Source organism: Melospiza melodia, chromosome 3 (assembly GCF_035770615.1).
Source record: "Melospiza melodia melodia isolate bMelMel2 chromosome 3, bMelMel2.pri, whole genome shotgun sequence".
Classification (NCBI taxonomy): domain Eukaryota; kingdom Metazoa; phylum Chordata; class Aves; order Passeriformes; family Passerellidae; genus Melospiza; species Melospiza melodia.
The window spans coordinates 132435217-132453953 of NC_086196.1; positions in this window are offsets into that span (position 1 = coordinate 132435217).

The window sequence follows — 18737 nt, forward strand, 5'->3', positions numbered from 1 at the left end:
TTGCTTGTAAACACAATGCACAGACTTCCATCATTAAGCTTCAAACTTCCTAATATCTTGCTAGATAAACTTTTCTGTAGCTTAGAGAGTTATTCTAGACAAACGTTAATACACAGACCATTGTTCTATTTGTCCTTGCTTTTCTAATTTTTAAATAATTTTTCTGCTGACCTAACTCATGGCTGCTGCTTAGCTCTAATCACATTTCTACCATCTCTGAGGCCTGCCTTTTGCAGCTTTCCCAAAACCCTCTAATTTTGTGAATTCCCACATTGCCTGAGTCCACAGCCCTAACTGTTGAAACAAACAGGTGCAAAATCTTAAAAATCTAGTTTGCAGCAAAAAGGAACAAGACTCTGCTGGCAAAGGACCTAACATATTCCTGCATTGGCTGTTGGAAAATATTTTGCATAATTTTATAACCCACTTGATGTCTTGTGTATTCAGAAAAGGAAACCACCAGCAGCAGCATCTTTTACAGCATCTTGCTGGTAAGTTAGAGAGGGTAGCACAGGAGACCTGCTGGTCAGATGTTCAAGGCCAGGACAAACTGCTGGTCTCATTTACTGCCTCGCTCTTATATGGGTAAATAAATGTACTACACTGCACTGCACATCTCCTGCCTCAGTGGCAGGACCCAAACTCTGCAGAGGGCTGAGTTCAGGTTTTGGGTTTTTTGCCAATCAGTGTCATCACCCCACCACTGCCCCAACCCTGTCTGGCTCCTGCTCTCCCTGGGCAATAGCCCTTGTACTCCTTGGTCCAGGCAGACATCAGGACACTGAGCCAGCTGTTCCCAAAGTTGTATTAGATCCTTGGTAGATAATTTCATTAACACAATTAAGTAGGGTTTGTGCTGCATCAGAGCAGAGTGCCCCTTTGCACATGTGTAGCCTCCATGTAGTTGAAAGATATCCCAAGCGCTGAGACGAAAAGGGAAACTGAGGCAGGGTCACACCTGGTGTCCCATCCTCTGAATTCCCCTGTCTTGCTCTTTTTCTCTCTCTTTTACCATAAAACATGGAGTGAAACTGTCTTTTGGCTGTTTCAAGAGCCATGGCAAAAAATGAACACTTTAACAGGGCTGTCTGCTGTAATACTGCAATACAGACTTTACCTCACGTGTTTGGGAGTGACCCAAACAAGAGAAGCAAGAACTACACACTCCAATTAAACAAGTTCAAAAGCCAGGTCACTGAAGCAAGCCAAAATGTAGCGAAACAAAAATGGATCAAGTCATTATTTATGGCCCTTATAATTGTTTTTTTGCAAAATATAAAAAGAGGAAAACAAAAAGACTGTTTCGTTGTGTTTCTTTTTAATACATTGCCTGACAAACCTGACATATTTTTAAATGAAAGTAAGCGAATGTTTTAGATTTCCCTTGGCATTACTTTGCTATATATTGTAGAAAATATTTAGCTTATTGAGGCCTAAAACAATTGAGCAAGGAAGTGCAAAAATGGAAGTGACACAATTTTTTTTAAGGTAATTCATTAACATCTTGGTAACTGCTGATCCAGATATTCCATTATGAACTTCAGACAAATTCACTATTAAACTTCCCCAGTCTGTTCTGTGATGAGTGAGGAAATAAGGAAAAGGAAATAAACAAAGGTGTAGCTTTCTGATCATCCATTAAACCAATAATGCACACTGCTTTTAAAAATGAGCTTCATTTGCTGTGATTTGGTTACATTTTCTCTTTATATGTAAATGCTTTTTAGATGTAGTAGTCTCACTGCTTATCTCCTGCAGCTGCAAAGGTTTTGTTTTTCTCACTTGATGGTGGGTAAAAATATCCCCTAATTTATGCCCTAAAGTTAGGACATGGGACTGTATGCCATTTAAGACAATTCTAGAAAAGAAAGTGCCATGGCATTGAAGTGCAAAACAGTAGCACTTGTTTTTTGCAGTTTCAGTTTTCAAAACATAAAATTATTTGAAAACAGATTGATGCAAAGCTAAGTCAGGAAATTCAGTGTTGTGGGCTGTGCTCGTTCCACCACACAAGCTCAGTTGTGAGCAGGGACATTTACTCCAGAGCAGTGAATCCTGCAATAACACTCAAGAGTAAAGCATTTACTTTCCCTCATAAATTGTCACACTTCAAACCATTAAAAAAATGTTTCTGTATTCTCTTTAATCAAAACCAGTTCTATAAAAGCAGAACACAGGTTTGAAGAAGGCCCCAGACATACATTACTGTGACACTATAAAGCACGGTGTGCGTGGGGTGTGCTACACTGTCATTGTTCCTGAGCTGGAGAGACCTGCAATGCAGTAAATGTTTGATAGGAAATGAAAGGCTAGGAAGGTTTACATTTCCTTTACATGGACTCAAAGTATTTCATATTTCAATGTACTTATATAAACATGCCCTTGTTTCAGGCTTTTAGCGGGAAAAAAACCAGCGCAGTTTGCTACTAAATGGCTGCTATCTGCAAGTGGCAATTCCAGCTAGCAGCCTGTAATTTGTCAGGGACAGATAACTGAATGCTGTTATCCTGCACCTGGTTAATCCCAGCCCAGTTTGTCTTGTGTGCAAATCTGCACAGCCCAGCAACGTGAGCAGTAACAAATCTCACAGCGTATGCACAGATCCTCCTGCCTTGCTCATCGCACTTTATTGTCTTTTTTCATAAGCTGCATGTAAAGTGTTCTTCCAAGGTTTGCTAACTGTAGAACACACATTTGAAGTCCAGGACAACTGGAACTTTATGAGAATCTCCACTCTCATTCAGCTGTTTTGAGAGAGGTAATGAGAGAGGAAGAGAGGTTTTTCTAAACAAACGAGTTTTCACATTGGAAATAGTCAATGTTCTAATGCACCATGGCAGAACATTAAAGTGTGCTGTGCAGGCCTTTAAAAGAGAGAATATTACCATTTGTGGTTAGTCACCATCCATAGCCCATTATTTGAAGGAAAATATTTTCCACTAATGGCAGCACAGAGGAAATTGCTCCCTTGATAGAAATGGTTTACAAGTAGAAAAAGACTTTGGAATGGAGATTTGCTAATAGCTTTACCTTGTCTTCACAACATTTTTTATTCTTCTTTGCCTTTAATGCAAAGATGATTCCTTAATAGAATAGAGCTTCTATCAGAGAATATTAGTTATTCATGTAGCTTCTGTGAGCTGTGGAAATAAATTATTGCAGCTGAAAGTGTTTCTCAAAGACCATAAAAAGCACCCCTTTTATGCTGCTCCATTAGGTAAAATTATTTTATTTATTTCCAGCTTTATATTTCTCTGTTAGTATCTTATTCACTTGTCCTGAGGACAAGATGTAATTTGTCTTATCAAAATCATCTAGCCCAGTCTGAGGTCAAGTTTAACTAGAAAAGCAAGTGGTAATTATGCAGATCATCTTTAGTAAATTTAAGTGAAGAAAAATACTGCACAGAATTGCATGGATCCAACATAAAACCTGGATGCTGCATCTCCCATTCCATCAGCTGACATTGTAAAATGAACAGGTTTCACTGAAGCCATTTTTCCAAGTAAGATTTAACCATGCAACTCTCTTATACACTACAGAATGTGCATTAATGCCTTTTTTTCATATTGTCTCTCATCTGACAATCTCAAGTGACTTTTCAGGTATTAAGGTATTAAAAAATATTGGTTAACATGCTATCAAATGAGGGGTTTTTTCTTTTATTTTAATTCTTTTGTTTCTGTTCCCCATATGGCTGGAGTCCTGACACGGGGGGTTTTACAGAAGTCTGTTCAGAGGTTTGTTCTCACAACTCGTTTTGAGCTGCTAACAGACATAATGACCTTCATGGTCTGTTGATATTTACAGAGTGAATCCCTTTATGATTGCCAACCCTGGTACTTTTCCTCAGGAATTTGAAGGGGCTGGAGAAAATTGGCAGACAAAAGTAGTTGGTGATGTCTCTAGCCTCTGATTTCTGTCTGTCAGAGAGCAAGTGGCCAGCTTAGGAAGCAGAGATCAAGAGAGACACTGCTTACCATGACAATCATGGTAGCTGGTGTGGGAATCCGATCAAGCAGCAAGCTTTTTATACCTCTAGCTGCCCCAAGGAAAAGAGAAATATTGATATTTTCCCTGTAAGGTGAACAATATGCTTAACTGACACTCAACTCATGGTTATCTAGATCAGAATATCGAACAGTCTGGACAGATGCCTGCTGTCCTCAGGAGGCTGAGTTGCCAGCTTACATTCCACTGAACAGCCTCTTGAGTATTCAGAGAAAAGTTTGCAGGTTCAAGCCTTACAAACGTCAGACCCCGACAGTCTTCATGCTCACATAAATTGGCACATATTCTGCCAGCTCTGTTCAGATGTTAGCCAACAGCAGAAATTAAAAACAAGCTAGCTAAAATGAGCCTGGTCATCCCTCCTGGTCAGGAGCACAAGTAGGCACAGCCCTCCCCTCACATTGCAAGCCCATGTCTCCAGAAGGCAGCACTGTCAGCTCAGGGCTGAACTCAAATGGATCAGCTCTCGAGGGGGAAGAACAAGCTAATCACCTACGAGTGACAGCAAGAGCAAGATCCTGAGCCCTTCCAATAAATTCTCTCCACCTAGTAAGAACAGGCTGTTAGCTGTCTGCATAAGTTATCCCTACAATCTGTAAAAGAAGTAGATTCTACCTGTCCAGCCTCCCCTCCAGAAATATTATAGGAGTGGGACATAACTCAGCTGCTGCAGATTAAAAGCGTAATTCAGATGGCCAAGCACTTTACAGGTAAATTAACTCAGTGTTTGAATTTTGTCTATTAAGCATTTCACTGAAAGGGAATGAGAAAGTTGCATAATTTATTATTTAATATTTTCAATAGACCTCACTATCATACTCAAAAGCAAATAGTTTTCTTGAGATGCACATGTAGATGGGAGCTATAAAAAGGCTATGCCAGAAGGTTTTATGGTGATGCAGATGCAATAAGAAGATTGCTTTATAAATGTTTTCCATGTAGTAGCTCACTTAAAGACTGGAGGATCCCTTTTTCATCATCACAAAAATGTACAAGACAAATTCAGGTTTTTTAAGGACTGCGGAGAACATGCCTCATTCAGTCTTCCAAATTTTGGTTCTACTCTTTTCTTACCTCTCCTCACAATCTGACACCTGCCCATTTTCTAAATAAAAGTTAATTTATCTCACATCTCTCACAAAACCTTCATCAAAATTACATATCCCTTTATGCTTTTCTTTGGAACATCATCGTTGCAAGCTACCTGTCATGTCAGCTCTCATTATCTGTTAGCCAGATTTTTTAGTAGCATCACATTGGGTTCCACCAGGGGATGTTCAATTTTGAGCTGGTATTTAAAAACATTAAAATCACAGGGCCCAGCTACCATCACTACCCAAAACATGAGCAGCCTTTTCAAGCATCACAATTCAGGTATTAAACACCACCAGCCCAGAAACATTTCCACCTGCTTTTTGCAGTGGCTCAGGCATCATTCTCTGCTCAAGATGTGATTGCTGTCTCTCAGTCTCCCAAACCTTTTAAGGAGACGGAGCCATTAGAGGTGCCAGCTCAATACAATGAAAATCAAGCACATACTTGGCTTCACAAAGCCATGCAACAATAATAGCTTTTTTTTTTCCTTTTCTGTTATTTGACCCAAGCATTCTTAACTACAAAACACTCTGTGATCTGTAACCCAAAATCCTGAGAAAGTCTTCTATTTCAGGGACAAAAGCTGATATCATCAGGCCTGAATTATTAGATTGCTTCAACAGTTTTTTTGTCACCAGGCACGTAACCTTACACATCAGAATGCTGCCAGCAGGATTGCTGGAGGCCAGCTTGCTCTGTGTCTGGATGCTACTGCAATGACACAGCAGCTGTTGGAGAGAGAAAGGAAACCAGCAATCCCAGCCTCGAGAGCCCAGTTCTGCACAGGGGCACTGCAGGACTGGGGAGCAGCAGGGAACGAGAGAAAAAATCCCACAGACTGAAGTTCAATCAAGGGACACTGTAGGATACCAGCAGTTAGCAACAGAAGCAATCATCAGATGGGATGGGGAAAATGCACAGATAATTGATTGGAACAACATTCGGGCCCAGATAACCCTCCAGTTCTCAACTAATACTTATAGGAGATGTCAAAGGAGCAATTGAGCTACCAATAATGATTATATCACTTTTCATCCCGTAAGATCTTTGGATGCTTTTCAGGCTGCAGGATTGCTCATTCACTGATGAATTACAGCCAGCTACAACAGCCATTTTGAAGCGCTGTACAATAGCTATTATAAAGGAAATGAAGAATAAACTTCTTCTATTGATCCAGCAATAGGAATCTTCAATAGACAGAATGTAATTACCTGAGGTAGAGGAAGGTTACAAAATGGCAGCAAGCAGGAGTATTAAAAAAGCAGGAACAAAGTTAGCCTTGAAGCAGCAAAGAAATCTCTGTGAGGAGTTACATAGGACAGAGGACTCAACAACAAGCTTTAATACAGCATCAGGGAGAAAGGGAAAAGGGAAGCTCAGCCCCACCCAATTATCCCACCCTCCATTCCCCATAAACACAGCATCCTTTCCAGCCAAAACCATCACTCCCTATGGTCTCCTCACAGGAGTAAACAGTGACTTTATATGCAAATATAATTAACTTGGTCTGAAAAAACAGAGTGAGAAAGGAAGATAAAGAAGGAATCTTTCCAAAGCAGCCTCCTTCGCAATGCCTGTGGGGAATTAGGCTGCTTACAGCCTTGTTGGGTGGCAGTCCTCCCTCCTTCTCTGGATCCAACGGGAGCCCTGGCTTTGCTTACAGAATCACAGTGCATCCAAGAAACAGCCACACAATGCATCTCCTGCCACTGTGACTGCCATTTCAGTGTGTTTTGTTCCAAGACAGAGGAACCAAAAGTCCTAGAAACTCTCACTCTACAGCTTGAGGGTCCACAAAAAGATTTCCTGCTCAGATTCTGCAGCACAGCTTTGTTGTCTGTAATTATCAGCTCCTGCAGAGGGCAGTTACTTTCTTCTGGGACAAGGTTTTCATGTTTTCACACAAAATATGGCTGCTTCAGAGCACTATGGAGAAGGGGAGCAGCAAATCTCACCCTCCACATAAACATCATCATTTTCTGAAATCACATGTTACTTGTGCAAAATTACTGTTTTCTGGGTCAAGGACTGCCTGATGCAGGCAGCAAAAGAAGAGCAAGGATGGATCTAAAATTTGCTTATAAAACTAACAACCTCCAAACTATCTTCTTTGAGAGCAACTCCCTTGTCCTCAGCACTCAAACCCCCAGATCTTCCTGTCCTTTCTGATGTCTTCCCACCCTGCCATCAACCTTAGGGTTGTTTTTCCAGCAATGTGTTGAATTTTTTTCATTAATTCAGAATTTAAAAACAAAGGATATGAGACTTGAATGAGTTGATTGGTTTGGTTTCATTTACTTTTAAGATTATCCAAAACATCTCCAGCTTTGTAAAAGTAAGGCATGTACCCATTGACCCAACAGCCATATATCAGCAGGAGAAACAAATACCAGCTGCAGATATTTGAGACCACACTTTGATTTGACCTCTAGACATCTGAAGGCACCTTATTAATTTGAATGGCAAAATCTTGAGAAATGTCAAAAGAAATATGAAGTCATTACAAATGAAAAAAAAAAAAAACCAGAAAATGCATTAAAAAGCCACTCCTTGACAAGATGTAACAGTTTACACACCACTCAGGGCTGGACAGGGGTATGAATAGGAACATGTATACCATCTCCCACTCATACAGAGGAGAGGGGCATGGTAGTCACTGGACTTCTTTACAGCTTCTAACATTAAACTAACAAAATCCATCTGTATAGAAAAGTCCATTTTAAAGAGACTTGTTGAACTGCCTGCTGGCATTTTCTACAGTTTGCAGCATATTAGATCAGCAGGGTCAATCTAAAAGAAAAAAAGCTTTCATCTTCTATTTGTCAGGAAACTGGCTGCATCTCAGGTACATTTAATCCATAGTTGATAGGCTTTGTAATATTCTGCAAGCATTCCAACAAATGTTAATTGTCGTGCTGTGGCATGATGCATTTATACAACCTGATGACTTCATTGATTTAAATGGCCTCTGGAAAAGATCCAGGCTTGCATCCTTGCCTAGTCTCATATTTGCCAAAACCCAATTTAAAAACCATTAAGTCCTGTGAGAAGGATATTATCATTAAGAAATTATTTTAATTCAATACCATTTAAGCCTAGAGTAATAGCTAATAACAGCAGTCAATGCTTAAAAGAATGTCTGTAGTGCTTTGAAGATAGACAGTGTTCCTTAGCATTTATTCCAAAGAAGGGAACTGATTTTGAGTAAACACTATCTCTTTCGAGGGGAGGGAAAAGGAATAAAGCAAGCTATTATGTGTCAGTCTGTAAATAAATAGCTTTTGTGCTACTTGAAAAGGCTCAGGCACTAATAAGATTGACATCTGAACCAGAAGATTTCAAGTGCTTTGGTGCTATTAAGTCCTAATCTATGTCTCTGAATGCTTTTGTGAAAATGGCCATCTTCATCAGACAAGAAAAGTGGTAAAAATCATCTTATCAAGGCAGCTTTTTGAGAGCTTGCCAAATTACACAAAAGGATATACAATTAATTATGGTTTGGTTTTAATTAACTTGGGTAAGCTACAAACTAGTCTTGGGGTTTTTTCCTCACAATTATATTTAGAGTTACCGTGCTTCAGTGACCAGAGGTGGACGAATCTCACAGGTGAACAGTTCTCCCATACAACAGTCAAAGTTGTTACTGTGTTCATTCATTTCCACCCTAGAGAGTGGAGTTTGTTGGGAGATCAGAAGGGTAGAAAAACAACCCTTAGTTATATCACCAGTGTGAAGCTGCAGAATCTTAACCAAAAGATATTCTAGCACATATTATCAAGGATTTAATTTGCTAGATAGCAAATGGGTTTTTCAAGAAAGCCTGGGACTGCTTCCTTAATAAAAAAAACCATCCAGGACCCTTGGTTCAGTGCTCTGAGTTCCCCACTGAGAGGCAGACTGAGCATCAAGCCCAGAGTGTCCCCACCTGTATCCCTAAGGAGAAGGTGACCAATTTCCATTTAGGATGAGAGGCAGATTTAGAGATGCTGGTGCTAAAATCTCACAGGACAAAAGGGCATAATCCATTAGCATCACCAAAAAAAGCACTGAGCACTTCTGCTGTGAACTCACTACTTTAGAGTGGTCTGTTTTTGAGTGTCAGGTCTGCGATCAGCCTCAGTTTGACCCTTGGTTGTCAAGTGATGCTCTAAAGTTGTCTGCCCTTTCCTGCAGGGTCATCTTCTGGCTCTGCTATGTGGCAAGGACACGAGAGCAGAGCTGCCTGCCTGTCAGACAGACACAAGTGGGTGTGAGGCTGAGACAGGGCCTGGATAACTCCTGACTCCTGGATAACTCCACACACTGAGGGGCAGTGGAAATGCTCTACTGCTTTTCACGCCCTGAGCTGTTCTCTAGCAGCAGCATTATGTTAAAAAATACAGACTGAAGTTAATTCTGATTAGCCTCAAGCAGTTATCTTCTTCCAGGCTCAGAAAAAGGGGAACCATCATATCTGCTGATCACCTTTCTCTCTCCCTAGAGGCCACTGTCCCTGCTGGTCTGTAGGTGGAGAAACTCTCCAAACACTCCCATCATGTTCCAAGCTGTGTGAATTAGCTCACATAACACCAGAGATGGTTTGTTCCTGAAGAAGCAAGAGCAAAAGCTTGCACACAATTCCTCATAGCCTGACTGAGAAGGGAAGCAACCTCTTCTGTGAGCTCAGCTGAAAGATGTGCGTAGCCTACACTGCTGGTTTCCTATGTCACAAACTGCTTATTTTCATTATCAGATCCTCCAGATCTCTAGCACATGATGCCACAAAACAGTTTGTACAGACAGGTTCCCCACCTCCAGATAATTTGGCCAGCTGCCCTCAAGTTTCACTAAAATTTCAGGAGTGCAGTAAAAAAAATAAAGTTCAGCTAAAGAGGAAAAAGAGTAGCAGCAATGAGATGACATCTCTCTGTCAGAGTCTTTCTGAATCCATCAGGAACTGGCCAAGACAGAGGGACCTCAGGACTTGAACAAATGGCTGCTTGTCAGATGCTGTTAGAAAGCTCTCAGTTCTGCTGAGAGGTTTCCCTTGGAAGAAGTGTTTGCTTCTTGGGAAGTAAATGAAGCAGGGAGATCCCCTTCAGAAACTGAGAGGGAAGGAGAGCGTTTATTTTGTGAGCCACTGTGGACTGCATGAATGTGCTGCAGATTCTGCCCCTCACCCCATGGGACCCTGGCTGCTGAATGCTGCCTGAGGGAATGTTTGCTTCCAGGTGTGTGTTTGCTCAGGGTGACTTTCAGCAGATAAGCACTATGAAAAATCCTCTTACCTGTGCTAATAGCAAATGTCTTGCCGGATCATGACGTGAAATCAGGATGAGAAAAGTGACATTGAAATGGCACAGAAATTGGTAGTTATGAATCAGTAGGAAGACAAACAGCAGTTCTGCAATTACATGTGGTACACCAAAAGCTCTGTCAACAACTGACCTCTTCAAGTGTTCATGAATGATCTCTGATTGCACCATTCACCACCAAGAGCAGTGAGGGGAGTCAGTTGTCAAGCACCATTTCTTTATAATAATTTTCCATAGATCCAAATGCTCTTTGAAGACATTTGAGATTAATAAATAGAAATAATTGGTCTGTCCCATCAGTCTGCAAAGATTAACACAATCATGTCCTTGGTGAAACCTTGCCATGTGAAGTTAACATGAATGCAGCAGAAAGGAAGATGTCCAAAGAACTCTTCCAGATCCCATGTACAGCTGCATCCTCTGGGTGTCAAAACATGAGTAAAAGAGGAGGACCTGTCCCATAAAAGTTGAGCCTGTTTTAATATATTTCAGTTAGAGGTATGAAAGGAACTGAAATTGGCAGTGTGTTCAACCAAAAGTTAGAAGAATAAAACAATAGAGAAGGCTCCTATCTTTCTTTTGATACCATCCTGCTGTGATGACCAATCATCTCAGAGGCCATTCCCACAACACTTTCATGAGCTGCAAAGTGAAGATAAATTACATGCCCAAGCTTCTTTCGTTGCTGTAGAGGGAAAAAAAAAAAAAAAAAAAGAAAAATTAAAAAAGAAAAGCCAACATGATCATCCAAATCCCAGACTAGTCCCCCAAGCACTGGAGCATCTTTCTTCTGCCAACTATTTATCAGACCACTTCATGATTCATTGCCTTCCAAATGGCTTTTCACTGAGGAACAGTGAGTTGTGAAAGGTTTTGTAGATTGAACTAGAAAGGTCCTCAGAAGGTGAACCAGGAATCATTTCAGATACAGAAAGAAAAATGCTGTCTTGAAAGAGGTCAGAGAAACAGATGCCCATCACTTCACTGCTATTGCAAAGATGATATGCTGAACATTTAGCCTCACACATGAACAGAGAGCCTCCTTTCCCACCCCTCTGCTCTTGTAGCCTATTATTTAGGTGTCATTTGGGAATTTTTAAGCTCTTTCATCCCTTACAGCAGTTTCTCAGAGCTCTTCTACAGTCCCAGGGCAGACTGAAATAAAAATAGAACTGTGCCAGATATGGATGTGACTTTTGATTAATTATCAGCATAACCCTTCATTGTAGACACCAACAGCTTCACAATGGTCCCATATACAAACATTATTTCTTTTTCTCCCTGTGCAGTCTGACAACAAGCCTTGCTGACCCTGTAAGCAGTACACAAAACCCCTATGACCAAGAGCCATTAAAAACAATTTTTATGTCAGAAAGGCAAGGGGAGAGGAGTTGCAAAGTCACAAGGAAGGGCATGGGATGGCAGCTCCTTAGACTCCGGAGCTCCATGGCAGGATGGAGCAAAACATCAGCCAGACCCAAGGGCAGCCCAGGCACATTCAGCCCAACATCATCCAGCAATGGGATCCTGCTGCTCACGGCTCAGGAGGCAAGGGCTGGACGCTGTCAGGCTCATTCCTGTGGTACTCACACGTCTGTCCTGCATGCCAGGAGGGAACTGTGTGCCCCTGCTGTTATCCTGGCACAATCAGAGCACTGCAACTTCCACACTCTAGCAAGATTTCATCTCACTTCTCTGACCTCAAAAAACCTAAGAGTAAAACCTTCGCAAGTGAATTTTGACAAGCCAAAAAAATCCCCAATCAAACAAAGCACAGAACTACCTGCACCTCAGTCACTCAGGACAATCATGCTCTTTCTGTCAGAAGCTGTCAGTGGTCCCCAGCTTGGCAAAACATTGAACCCCATGCCACAGGATCTGGGGGCTGCAGGGAGAAAGAAGGCAGATTTTAAACAAGTCCTATCAATAATATCTTACTGGGTAAAGTGCAAGAGGCTCTTAGACCCAGGCTCTTTCAACAAGACTTTCAGTTTTCCTCAGAAATTCTGCAAACTGGGTTTTCAGATTCATGGAATATTTTCCCGTGTCAGAACAGATAAAATATGATTGAGGGATAAACAGAGACCTGGACACTTCACCTGAATACCAGTTTTCAAACAGCATATCCAGTGGTGTTCAGAAAGCCATGCCACATGAAGTGCTCCCCCACATTTTGCTTTAAACTCTCTATAGCCTAGGAGCATTTTTCAAAATCTTGACAGTATGTCTGCAAAGAGATAGAAACTAAAAAAAAAAAAGTGGTCAGTTTAGGGTCTTGAAGCCAGTTACTGCTGTGCTAGAGGAAGAATAACTGCAAGCAAGGGGGCTACTACCAGCAGAAGAAAAAGGAGGAATAACTACACAGGTGCTTTTTTCATCCAGTTTGCTCACCTCAACTTGCCTGAGGGAGGGAGAGAGGGAGGAAGAAAGGGAATGCACCTGGCACAGTGCAGGAGCAACTGTTCAATCATTCTGAAAAGAAGCTGCAGAGAAAAAAGGTTTAAAGTTCTCCTAGTTTGGGGGAAGTGTTACTGATCACTTTCACTGAGTTGATAAGGGTTTGGTGCCAGCTCTCAAAAAAAAGAGAATTAAGCCGTAACAAAGCATTTGGTTTCTAACTACTATCAGCATAACACTCACCCGGATTGTGGTTCAGTTTTTTAAGACTGCATAATTACCTTTAAACCACACCAGGGTTAGAGAGATGTTCTAAAAGATTTTTTTTAAAACCCAGCCATAAAAGACATCAATTTCTAAATAAAATGCCTCTTGAAACAATCTATTAGAAGCTGGGGAGGTATTCCTAGTTCATTTCTTGATAAGAATATCTATTTGGAATCTCTCATCCACTATTAAGTGACACCATAGTTTGATGTTCACTTCTGATCAGCATTTTTTAAAATAGTTTTGGGGGCTGTGAATTTACTTGCACCATAATCCAGAGATTTCCTTGCTTCAGTATCTCATGATTGGTTTTAGCATTTTATTCTGATTAAAAACAAACATTCATATTAAGATATTAAATACACATGCACTCTCCCAAGGAACTTCAATTCAAAAAGCTTGAAGGTGGAGTGTGCTAAACAAAAATGAAGAGGGGGGGAAAAAACCCAGGAAATCTGCTGCACTTTTTCTATTCAGTTACATGGTCTGGGTTTTTTTACATCTTCTTTTCAGTCTATCAAAATGATGTTAAATTTACAGTAAATTCTAGAAAAGTAAAGAGGAGCCCACGTGATGTCAAGCAGGCATTTGCCTGTGCATCTGCCCTGTGTAAAACCAGGGTCTAGGAAAAAGCTCTGTGGGTAGGAAGGCATTTCAGTAAAAATGCAAAAGCCAAAAGTGCTCTGTTTCCAAATTAAACACTTCTGACTTTCTTCTGTTCAAAATGGATATATCATTATCCCAACTTGTAAGAAAAGCAGCTGTTGAAATAATCATCCCAAGTTCCTTCTAACGGGACAGGAGGGCTGGACCTTTCCTAGAGCACTTCCATTTGCTGTAAGACATTGCTATTGTTCAACCTTCTATATGTCAGAGCTACATAAGGAATTTATCAGCTCCTGCATGCCCATTCAATAATGGTCTGCTGGGCTTTTGACAACAACCTTTCAATAAGGGCTTGCTGTGGCAGTCCTGACAGCTAGGGTTGGCTTGTTTAACAGCATATTAACATGAAAAATTATCTTTTTGAACCTCACAGAAACACTGCAATGCCCTGGCACAAGCTCAGTGAATGGTGACACTGCCTGAATTTCCTTGAATTGCTCTGGAAAAAAAATATATCCCTTATTAAATATGATTTCAAAATGGAATTAACATGAAAATCAAGCAGCTTTGGCAGGAAGCTGCTCCATGCTCTTTATCAGAAACCACTCATGATTAGCAGCCCACCAAGAACATGTCAAAATCAGGGTTCCCAGCAAGAACTGGAGCATGTCACCTTCATTTCCAGCCCCCGAAATCTATTTCAGCCTCTATTTTCCTCTTTATTCTAGAATGTTTTTACTCACTTGCACAGAGCAGCTTTCAAAACATGCTTTCCAACTTGCTGAGTTGTAGGGCGTCATTCCCAGAGGTCCATCTTCACATTCATAGTGGCATAAGTAATGGCCTCCATCTACAGCATTATTATCTTTCTTGTTCCAGTATCTCTCAAAGTGACATTTTGTTTGGTGCTCCTGTGCCTGAGATGGATTAACTATAATCACAGCTGCTAAACCACATTTGTTAGAGAAACATTCTCTGGGTTATTGACTTATACACCAACACGGTTCTCTCCTGGATTCCTTGCAAAGTTAAGAACTAAATACTTTGCAGGAGCTTTCACAGCAGAGCAGTTCAGTTTCTGGCAAACTTTTCTTTCCTCTTGGAGGCAAGCACTTGCATTAGCAAGTTACACTCATGTCTTGCTGCTCATAGATTGAATTACATTTATCACTCTGGAAGCAGCAACAGCATTACTGCCCTTCCACATGTGAGACATGCAATTCATCGATTTCTGGAGCTGCAACCACAGCTCTACATTTATCATATGTCACTTCTGGTTTACTTAGCAGTCCCCTGCGTGGGACAACGTAGTTTAAAATGTTGCTATTAAAGAGGGGGGAAAAGAAACATTTCACATACAATGGTAGCATTCATCAGCTGTTCTTTGCAGAGAGATGTAGCACTATTTATCAACTACCAGTTTCCAATTTCTCTAGCAATAACTTTTTTACTCTTATAGACAGCTCAGAGATGTAAGAAGAAAATGACAAAAAGAATAGTTGAAATACGATCCACATAAACCTGCTTCTTGTGCTGAGCAGCAGCCCCTTTTCCACAAGGGGAGGATGCAGTTGTTTGATCCCTGAACTTTTGCCTGAGGGTATAGATCATCTTTATGGCCCCTAAGGAAATTAACTGGTCCCCAAAATTAAAAGCTTCACTCCCAATTTCAAATATCCCCATTTCAGTGAATGACTCCATATTAAGGAATCCTTTTTCAGAAGCCTCTGCATTCCCCAAGCACTGGGCTTCATGTAGGCAGCCCCTGCTCTAGGGGACCTCACAAACAGCCCCTTGCACCTGCCATTAGGTTTTCACATTAAATAAAAGTGAAGGTGAGTGACAAAAATCTCATCCCTACCTCAACTGCTTAAGTTAGCATCTCAAAACATGAGATACCTTCACCTAGTTCTAAAGCTCTTCCAGTTTTGGTGGGGTTTTTGTTGGTTTTTTTGTTTATATTTTTTTAATTTTTTTACCACCTTTTAAAATTTGTGGTTATGAACAGCATGAAGTCTCTGACAACTGATTGAGTGTTCAGGGACAGTGTCTCTGGTCCCCAGCCACACTGCTGGGGAAGTCAGGAGAATGCGGTCTTCCCTTCATTTCTGGAGGTGTTGCAGGCCCCTTACCAATCCTACATGGACAGTGTAAGACAGGCTGCAGAAATACACTTAGAATCATCTGCAAAATATTCCCCGAGCAAAATTTCAACAACTTGGAGTTTGCCACATCTCTCTAGGCTTTAAGGAACAAAGCAGCAGGAGGAGCAACAATGTGATGGTTTTCCTGCTGCCAGACTGGGAGGCGCTCGGGACCCTGCCCAGTCTCAGAATCTCTGCTGGTCAGAGTAGCCCCCAGATGTGTTAGAAAGTCTCTTTTCCCAGCCTGGCAAGCAAAGAAAGAGTCAGAACTCTTCTATTCTTGTTTCTTATCTGTAAAATTCTTTCTCTGACCCGCCGAGGTCTGTCTGGCAGGACAGGTTGAGACACACTGCCTATCCTTGGGGCAGTGTTGTCTTTTTGTACTAAAAACTACATGTACATTATTTACCATAACTTCCCAATACCTATCACCTATGTTAGACAGTGAGCTTCTGCTCTAAACCAATCTAAAAATGCCAACATCACCCAGAAGATGGAGGCTAGGAAGAAGAAGGAAAAAGGACAAGGTACACCTGAATTCCTCCATCTTGGGACCCCCAAGCACCCATTCTAAAATCCTCAAAAATTTAGTTTTAACTCTGTGATAAATTCACTATCATTCTACTTAAACTTCATGGCTTGTAAATCCTCACATAAGGTTGGTTTTTTTTTCCCATGGGTCAAGATCAAAGGCACAGGGTCTTGGGCTCTGTGCCAAGGTCTCTGAGCCCCCTGGGCTGGGGCTCGAGTCCTCCAGGGCACCAGAGGAATTTCCTGCGTTAGGACAGCCCAATGCCATGAGAAAGGGAGCAATGCAGTCACCCCCTCACTCCTGCTCAAAGAGCTTCTCTCAGTCCTTTGCACTGGAACAGGCCTCTCTTGCCAGAGGAATAGCTTGTCTTGGGGTGGGAGGGACATGAAGGGAAGAGGGTGGTGACTGTCACCACAACTGCAATATACCTTCAAATGGCTGGGGGGAAAGGCAGAATTCATTCTGTCCAGATGACACAGCAACATGACAGCACGACTGCAAGAACCAGCAGACTTCAGCCTCTCATTGAAAACATATTCTCCCAGGCAAATTAAAAGAGAATGGCTTAAACAAACTTGTGACACTTAAACTTGAAGATTTTCTCATCCTATCAGGGATCCTTTCATGCAGTTTACAATATGAATAGCAAAATCACAGACTCTTTAATCACAAGGCAAGTTCTATTTGTTTCTCGTTTTCTGTTGGGAAAATTGCTTTTCTGACTAATGTCAAATATGTTTTCTGAAAGAAAACACTGTGAAAGAAAATCTCCCAATAAACATTTGTTTTCACTACATTACAAAAAATATCTATTAATAAAAAATATGTTGTGCTGTTAACTGGTTTTATCTGTCTTATCTGTTCAAAAATAAGCTGGTTTTAGATGAAACAGGGCATAGGAAAAAGTAACTCCCAAGAACTGTCATTTCTACCTCCTCCAGAACTTGCTAGTATGAAAACAAAGCCAGGTTTTGGCAATATTTCTAATGAAGAAAATGTCATCATTTCTACTAGTTAGGACAGTCACTTGGAAAGTGGGAGATCTGCATTTGAGATGCTACCATGAGATAGGCATAAGTCTCTAGTGTGCCTTTCTCAAATCCCAGGTATGCATGAAAAGGATCTCAACATATCAAGTAGTTTGACCTCCTTTTCCAAGTAAATCAGCTGGATCAGGCTGTTCATAGCCACATTCCAGCTCTGAATGTCTGCAATAACAGACACACCAAAACCTCTCTGGCCAGACTCCTTCAGTGCTTGGCCACCCTTGTGGTGGACACAAAATTTCTAATATCTACTTGGAATGTCCCTTGCTGCAGCTAGCCTCTGGTCTCTGCCATTCTTTCCCTCTGCACCTCACAGAATGGAGCTAAAGGATAAACAACCCCCAACACAATCCTTTCATCTACTTGCCACTACATGAGCATGACAGACTGGCCAGGCACAACTTGCCCGTGGTAAATCCACTCTGGCTGCTCCCAGTCACCTTCTCATCCTTCACATGCTTGGACATGGCTTCCAGGAAGACAAGCTCCATGACCTTCCTGAGAACTGAGGTTAGGCTGATAGGTCAAAAGATTTTGGAAAATTCCTCAGATTTGATAGGTCAAAAGTAAGGAGGACTCATCATTAAAATGGCATTAAAAAGGTGTTTGTCCTGTTCCTGACAGTCACCATATTTCCAAGACGACAGAGAGGGATTTTGCAATTTTATCAGCCAATGCCTGGCACCCTTGGATGCAGCCTATGTGATTCCACAGTCTGGTGTTTGCCCTGTTGACTTCAATTGTTCCTCACTCAGTTCAGCATCACTCTCCCAGCCTGTCACTGGATGCAGAGTCCATTAGATCCAGTCATGCAAATTACACCTCTGCACATTTCTGCTATTCCCGTGACATAGGTCTGCAGCTGCATGTGGATTTAAATTCCTTCTACCTTTTCTCCCTGCTATGTATGTACCTGCACAAACACTTGATAGAGAGTCTGGCTTTAGAGAAAATAAGTAAATACATTGTCCTCTTTCATGCTTCTCATTGGAATTTCTGTTTATCTATATTCATATCAATGCTATCACAGTTCTTGGCTATTTAAAAATTGGAATAGTGAGTTAAAAGCTTCCTATATATGGATTGCATAAATTGAATCAGATACTCCCATGTCCATAATCTGAAAACAAAAAACCCAAACCCAGATAAACTGCAAATTGTGAAATAAAGTCTGAGGAGACTGTTATGGGACAGATAGGAGGAACATACAATTGGAAACTTAGAAACTGATACGAATCCCCAATATTGAAGAGCATTCCACAACACTGAGCACAGAGCTCTAATTAATTCTTGAGACTTTTAAATAATTTGAAGCAAGAAAGATTTTGGCCACAGGGTCCAAGCG